This window comes from Harpegnathos saltator, unplaced genomic scaffold (assembly GCF_003227715.2).
Source record: "Harpegnathos saltator strain DR-91 unplaced genomic scaffold, Hsal_v8.6 scaffold65, whole genome shotgun sequence".
Taxonomy (NCBI): domain Eukaryota; kingdom Metazoa; phylum Arthropoda; class Insecta; order Hymenoptera; family Formicidae; genus Harpegnathos; species Harpegnathos saltator.
This window is the reverse complement of record NW_020230482.1, coordinates 716,368-723,051: the sequence shown is the minus strand read 5'-3', so window position 1 is coordinate 723,051 and position 6,684 is coordinate 716,368.

The window sequence follows — 6,684 nt, the reverse complement described above, 5'->3', positions numbered from 1 at the left end:
ATTAGCGGTTCCTTCCTCAACTACAGTCGCGCAGCAATACATAGTTGTGACGACCGTAATATTGCCCACGAGCGTTATTTCAAATTTCCAGCGAGAAAGCGGTCAGCGAATTCTCGCACGTAAACATCAGACGTGTTACGCGTGACAGATTCGTGGTCCGCATCTGCTGTCGTTGAACTCATCGTTCAAAACAATGATTATCTTAAATTTGTTGTCTCGCAAACAATAACGGCGGATGTGGACTCGAAAAAAAGGCAGCGGACCGTTGGATTGCAACGTTCGTGCTGAGCAGTCGATCGACTCGTGGCCAACAGCGTGCGCCAAATCAGACACGGAGTCGATAAAATTTCGCGAAACAACGGCCCGCTTCAGACTCCGATTTCGATTGTAAAACTTGACGTCAAAGTTCTCTGCACACGATACAGTGTTCGAAGAGCGAAACGTACTTCGCATCTTCGCCGTTCTATCATTCTCGGTTTTGTCGACTTTCGCCGTGAGCGCTTAACTCATTTTTTTCTTTTGTTTCTTTTGTTTTGTGGTTGGTTGCATTCGTTGCAACGACGAATAAAGAAGTTTGAGTACGCGAATTTAAGACTGTCTTGAGAACCGTACCCTTTTTTTTAGTCACGCAGGGGAAATCCTCATGGATACTCCCGACCCTTGAGGAGGGCAGGGGTTATATCGGACTTCTACCGACTAAAACCCCTGCGGGGTGCCTACTGCTCGGACCATGGTGGGGGGAGTCAAGGGAACTACGCCTGCATTTCCTCCCCGACTATGCCTGCATTCCCTCCCCGTGAGAACCGTACCTAGCACTCCTCGCGGCTACCTATCCACAATCGCGCCTCTGCGCTCAACGCTGAGCGGTCCCGGCAATCGTCGTGTGCTACCAATTTATCGGCCGTGCACGAACAAGGTCGATATCACTTACCTCATATATTTGTATTCTACATGTATTTATAATCATAATAGTTTTAATTATATTATACTATTAACCAAGAAATATAATTAAGTTATTGTTACAGTTGCATTTAAAGTGACTAATGTCTTTACTAAATAATTATAAACAAAAAATAACTTTCAAACTTCTATAACGTAACAACACTATGCAGTGGTTACTCACTATCATTAATGGTACAAACTCACTACTTCCTATAAAAGCTCATTCACTCTTTAAATTACTAGAGTGGTAACAAATAGTTTTTGTAGAATTAGTAGTGGTGAAAGCAAGTTTATCAATAAACAATAAGTAACCATTGTGTAGTGCTGTTACGTTAGAAGGTTAAAAGTAATTTTCTGTCTGTAATTTTTTAATACACATATTTAATCACTTTAAATGCAATTGTAACAATAACAGAATAATATTTCTTGGATAATAATAATAAATATAACTCATACTTTTTGCAATTAACGTATGAATACATGTAGAATATACTTATATAAGATAAGCAACATCCAACTGCCAAAAAATGTTAGGTTAAGCATCGATCGACATGTTCGCGGGTTCAGCTGAGCGACAAGCGTGTTCACAGTCGCCACCTATACAGGTCTGATGAAACTGGACATTTTGACGACAAATTTCGGACGTGATAGTTTTTCACGATTTCGTACTTTGAACTAAAATATTTCGACTTACAGTGCACGTAGGACAAAAGTAAAGACAGTTTTGTCATGTAAGTCGACCCCAAGGAATCCATTGAGCTCTTAGAGCACTTAGAATTTGATCAGATTAGCCGTTTGGGTGGTACGATAATCTTGCCTCCGATCAACTAAGTGCTTCATGTAAAGATACCCGGCCGGTCTCGCGGCCCGTGCACGTCGCGTCGCTTTCGCGTGCACTTGGCGCGAGATACTGCCGTGTCTCTTGATTCGTGTATCCCGCACCAACGACATCGCAACGCCATATCGTCTACATTCATACAGCTTTCACATATCTGCTACGCAACACAGAGCGTCACAACGTGAGTTTTAACGTTTTCTGTGCCTTCGATCGTATGCTTTTGACGCGTCTCAAAATCATAGAATACAAACGCGATGCGACCTTTTACGCGCTTACTTGTTTCTGTCGCTTCGTCAATGTCATCAACTACGTTTTTGTTTCCTACTTGCTGCGGATTCATTGTATCGGATGAACCAGTGTCGCATCGAAGTGGTTTCATATAACATAGATCAGAGCTCGGCAAAATATGCACGCGACGGCCGACTTTCGACTATCTCCGCCCACCGCTATTCTCTTTACCTCGCTGCTCCGCGCGCTGCCTACAAGCCGCTCGAGCCTCAGGAGCGTGTTTCCAATAGTTATCACGTCACCCATGAGGTACTATTGTTGACGCGATTTTCTTTAAGTGGTATCCCTAGTAGGCCTCTTCATTTTTCAAAAATGAAGTTTATAAAAAATGAGAAGTGTTCTTCTTTAAGCGACGATTCCTTACCACGTCTTATGCGGCTCGCTACATGCAATATCCAAATTGACGTTTCCACTCTTACCAATAAAAGACGCCGAAAATCGAATTGAATATTCTTCATTTAACATATTTTATTTCGCTTCTGTTCAATTAGTTACAGTCATCAGTGGATTAGGCTTACTGGGGATACCACTTAGAAAAAACGCGTCAACAACAGTACTTCATGGGTAACGTGGAAAACTATTGGAAATACGCTCCTGAGACTCGAGCGGCTTGTAGGCAGCACGCGGAGCGACGTGGTAAAGGGAATAGCGGTGGGCGGAGATAGTCGAAACTTGGCCGTCGCGTGCACATTTTGCCGAGCTCTGACATAGATGATTCATTGGTTGCAACGCGTTGCAAACACGACGAAATATCTCATTGCAATTGTGTTTGTTCCTCAAGTTTCGCAAACGGCCACAGTCACTGCAAACTCTCAGGATATTACAGATGCTCAAAGATGAAGTGCCTTGCGATTTTTGCGCATGATGACGCTCAAAACACACCGACCCGTAAAATTCACGTTGACACGCGGCACATCGTATTAGTTCTACGCCTGATACCTCGCACGCTGGAACGCCGTAACACCGTGGACATGCGTTTGAGCACCGATGCCCTCTTTCCGGCTTATATCCGCTATTACAACGTACACAATAACCTTGGCTGCCTGATGCAGCTCTTAAATTTAATATTGGATTGTAATGCCAGGATTTTTTGTAGTACATAATATTCAGAGTTATTTTAGTTTCGCGCCCGTGGGAGGTGAGTACACTGCTACCATCGTACATGGGGGGCGCACCACGTGCGAAGGAACTAAAGTAATAAACAACGATCACGATATCGTTGCTGGCAAGATAATGCTGGAAACGCCCGATCTCAGGAATACCACACCGTTCTTCAGGTTTAGAGACACCGGCTTTCCGTGTCAGTTCGACCGCTAGGTCTCGTTGTAATATAAAATATTGCTTCCTCACGGAATTCTATTTATCATGTATTTCTCCTGTGCGCACATTGCCGCGTTCGTTGTACACTATCGCAGCGACGAGCGAACGGGGAAAGCACAAATTGTCAAAGTTGTTTATAGTAAAGATCGAGCGTTTCGCTATATCTTCGTGAGATAGTTTATATGATTTCTTTCCATGACCAGAAGGTGCCGCTACATTGAAAATATTAATTTTGAAATGTTCTAAAATATCATTACCTCCGGCACTCTGCACTAACGAATTCACGAGATTCCAAATCTCGTTGTAGGTCAAGTCCCGAGCAGGACGAAGCGATATACCCGCAGAGCCCCGCGTTAAGCCCGAAGAAGTAAGCGTCAACTCCACGTAGTTGTTCGCGCCACCCGAATTTACCGCGTAATCGTGTATTCCCCGAAAAACATTTTCTAAATATTCAGTAATGTTGGCTCCTTCTGGAGGTGGGAGAATTCGAATATTCGATTCCCTCCGGAGAATATTAAATTTTCTATAATTACGCGACATTTCCCTGAGTATTTCAATACATTTATATAAGAACTCACGATTGTTGGCCGGCTTTTGCTGTCGCTTCGCACACTCTTTGGTCTTCACTTTTGTCCCTTCGATGTTCTTTCGACTGTTCGTATTCACTATCCTGTTACTCTGTAAATATGAATTGAAAATGTTATACAGGTATAAATTTTATACACAATTAAAATAAAAATACAATTAAGAGTATAAGATATTTCCTCTTACCTTTCCTTACTTTCGACTAGTGTAGTCTGCAAGATTAGGAAGTCCTGGGTTTCACCAGTTTCACTTACGTCTTGCGTCGTTTCATCGACTTCATTGTCATCGTACTCGATGATGTTACCCGTGACGAGAACAGCGTCGTCATGACTAATATCAATGCCGTTTTCATTTATATTGCAGGCGATATCTTTGTCAGTTCTCGCTATTTTATTACGACTTGCTAAAATTTAATTCGATATTAAACACGAGGCTCTACAAGAGAATAATCTTATACTTATTTTTCCTTATTTTTCCTCACGGGCAGATTTCGTTGACGAGGAAGCCTTATACTCGAGCGGGAGCGGCTCTTTGGATTTCTACTTCGTACAGTATTGGTGAGAACTGAGAAAATGAAGAACATAAGAACGTATTCGTGAACACCAGCATTTATTAGACTTATTCTTTTATGTCACATCACAGCGAAAGGAAATTACTTACAATGCGAAAAAGAGCATGTCCTGAACACGGTCACCGATATCTCCTTCATTCTCTCCGAGTAATCTTCTTGCTTCTACATCCTCGGCTGCGATCCCATACAAGTGAGGATTATTTTTAAATCGCCTGCAAGCGAATAACATCGCCAGTAGGCCACTATTGTACATGGCCGCGAATTTATAAAACATTTCATATGTCTTCTCATCATTATCACTCGCAAGTTCGCACAGATATTTCCCACGTTTGATTATTGGATTTGCTACTGACGCTGCGATTATACAGTCACGTATAATTTTGAAAAGCTGCGACATCTTATATTTCCACAAATATCACGGAATAAGAATGTTGCTCGAAGCGATGGAAACAGCAAAATACGTCGCAGCAGCTTCGAACACCCTTATATAACATGGATCTCCCAAAATTTTGGGAAACCTCCGCGAATGCCTGTGTAAATAAGGCGGGACTAACTATACCAACGCTTTTCGGCAATATACTCGTCTAGTTTTATCGCAAAATTTGGTTATATACCATAATCTGTTAAAGGATCACATTATTCCTGCTATAAAAGAATAAACCTTTTTCTTCTCATATCTATATCTCGCATTCTCAGACGTGAAAAATGCGAGTTCCGTGCGGTTCCCTTAGGCCCTACACGAAAAACGTTTTGTAGAATTGTCTATTTATCTAAATTTAGATGCGTGGAAAAAAATATAATTAGTTTTTACTAGGATAGGACTTCGGTTCACAAAAGAGCTGTAAAGGGCATTTTGTCATCCACTGATTCGGCAAATATAATGCCTATTCCCGCGATAACATAAAACCCGTCGGAATATGCAGGGTTCGCGCATTCCGTTCAGTCACAAAAGAATAAACCTTATCGCGGCCACAAAGAATAAGTCTTCTTTCTTCTCGTTTTTATAAATTCTCAGATGTGAAAAAATGTGCGCCATTCCTTTGCGGTCTACACAAACGATTTGTAGAAATGCGTTTATCTAAACATAAATTTAGATGTAAGGATGGACGATATAATCGGTTTTGACTATATCGGTTTTTATAATAGAGTCCGATTGGAAACTTTCGCAAAAGATTATAAAATGTATTTTCCCATCCACTGCTTCGACAAATATAACGTCTGCTCCCACGACATCATGAAACCTGTAGGAACATGTATGCTCCGTTCTGAGAAATTCTAGAACGTTCTGGCTGAATCATTTAACAAATATTAAGAAATAAATTTATTTGTTATATGCACACAGAACTACCCCTCCACTTTTCTTTTTCCTATAAGAAGCCTATTAGGCTAGGCCCTAACTATTTGAGCTTCTTCAGTCTTAGTACTCGTTTCGTGCGACGAAGTATATTAGTTCTCGTGTTTTCACCTGTGGGATAATAAGTTCTTGTGAGAAACATAATGGCGAATATTAACGCAAACGCAAAATTTAAGAAGATCGCGTATGGTGATTCCGAGAAGGCTCGCTATGAGAGCTATATGTTTCTCTCCACTACTTATCCCCTCAACATTTCGGATACCAAGAGGATGCAAATCGGATTGCGGGCATCAAACGATGGGACAACGTTGGAGCCTACAATAAAACTATCCGACATACCTCTACAGGGATTCACTTCGACTTCGCCACATGGGAAAAGTTTAAGGAGTACATGAAACACATAGGCGAATACTTGCACTTGGTAACTAGGGCCGTGCCGGAGCCCGTCCATATCAACGATGTGACCATCACCTTTACCACAGCGTATGGAACAAGGGCGATCATGGTGAAAATACGAAATCATCACTGAAAATACGAAAACGACCGAGGTGGACACCGCATCGAAGAGGATGCCTACCGATTCATCCCAGATACAGCAGCCGTCGACGAAGAAGAAACGAAAAGTCTACACGGTGTCACATCGTGATGCAGGCAACATCTTTTGACAGGCTAGAACTTATAACAAAATGTATTGACGCTCGATGTGACCAACTGCAAACGTTTGCAAAACTTGTAAACGATTGCGCCCGGTTTCTCGTAACGGAGATAGAACTCAGGCTTCCCAAA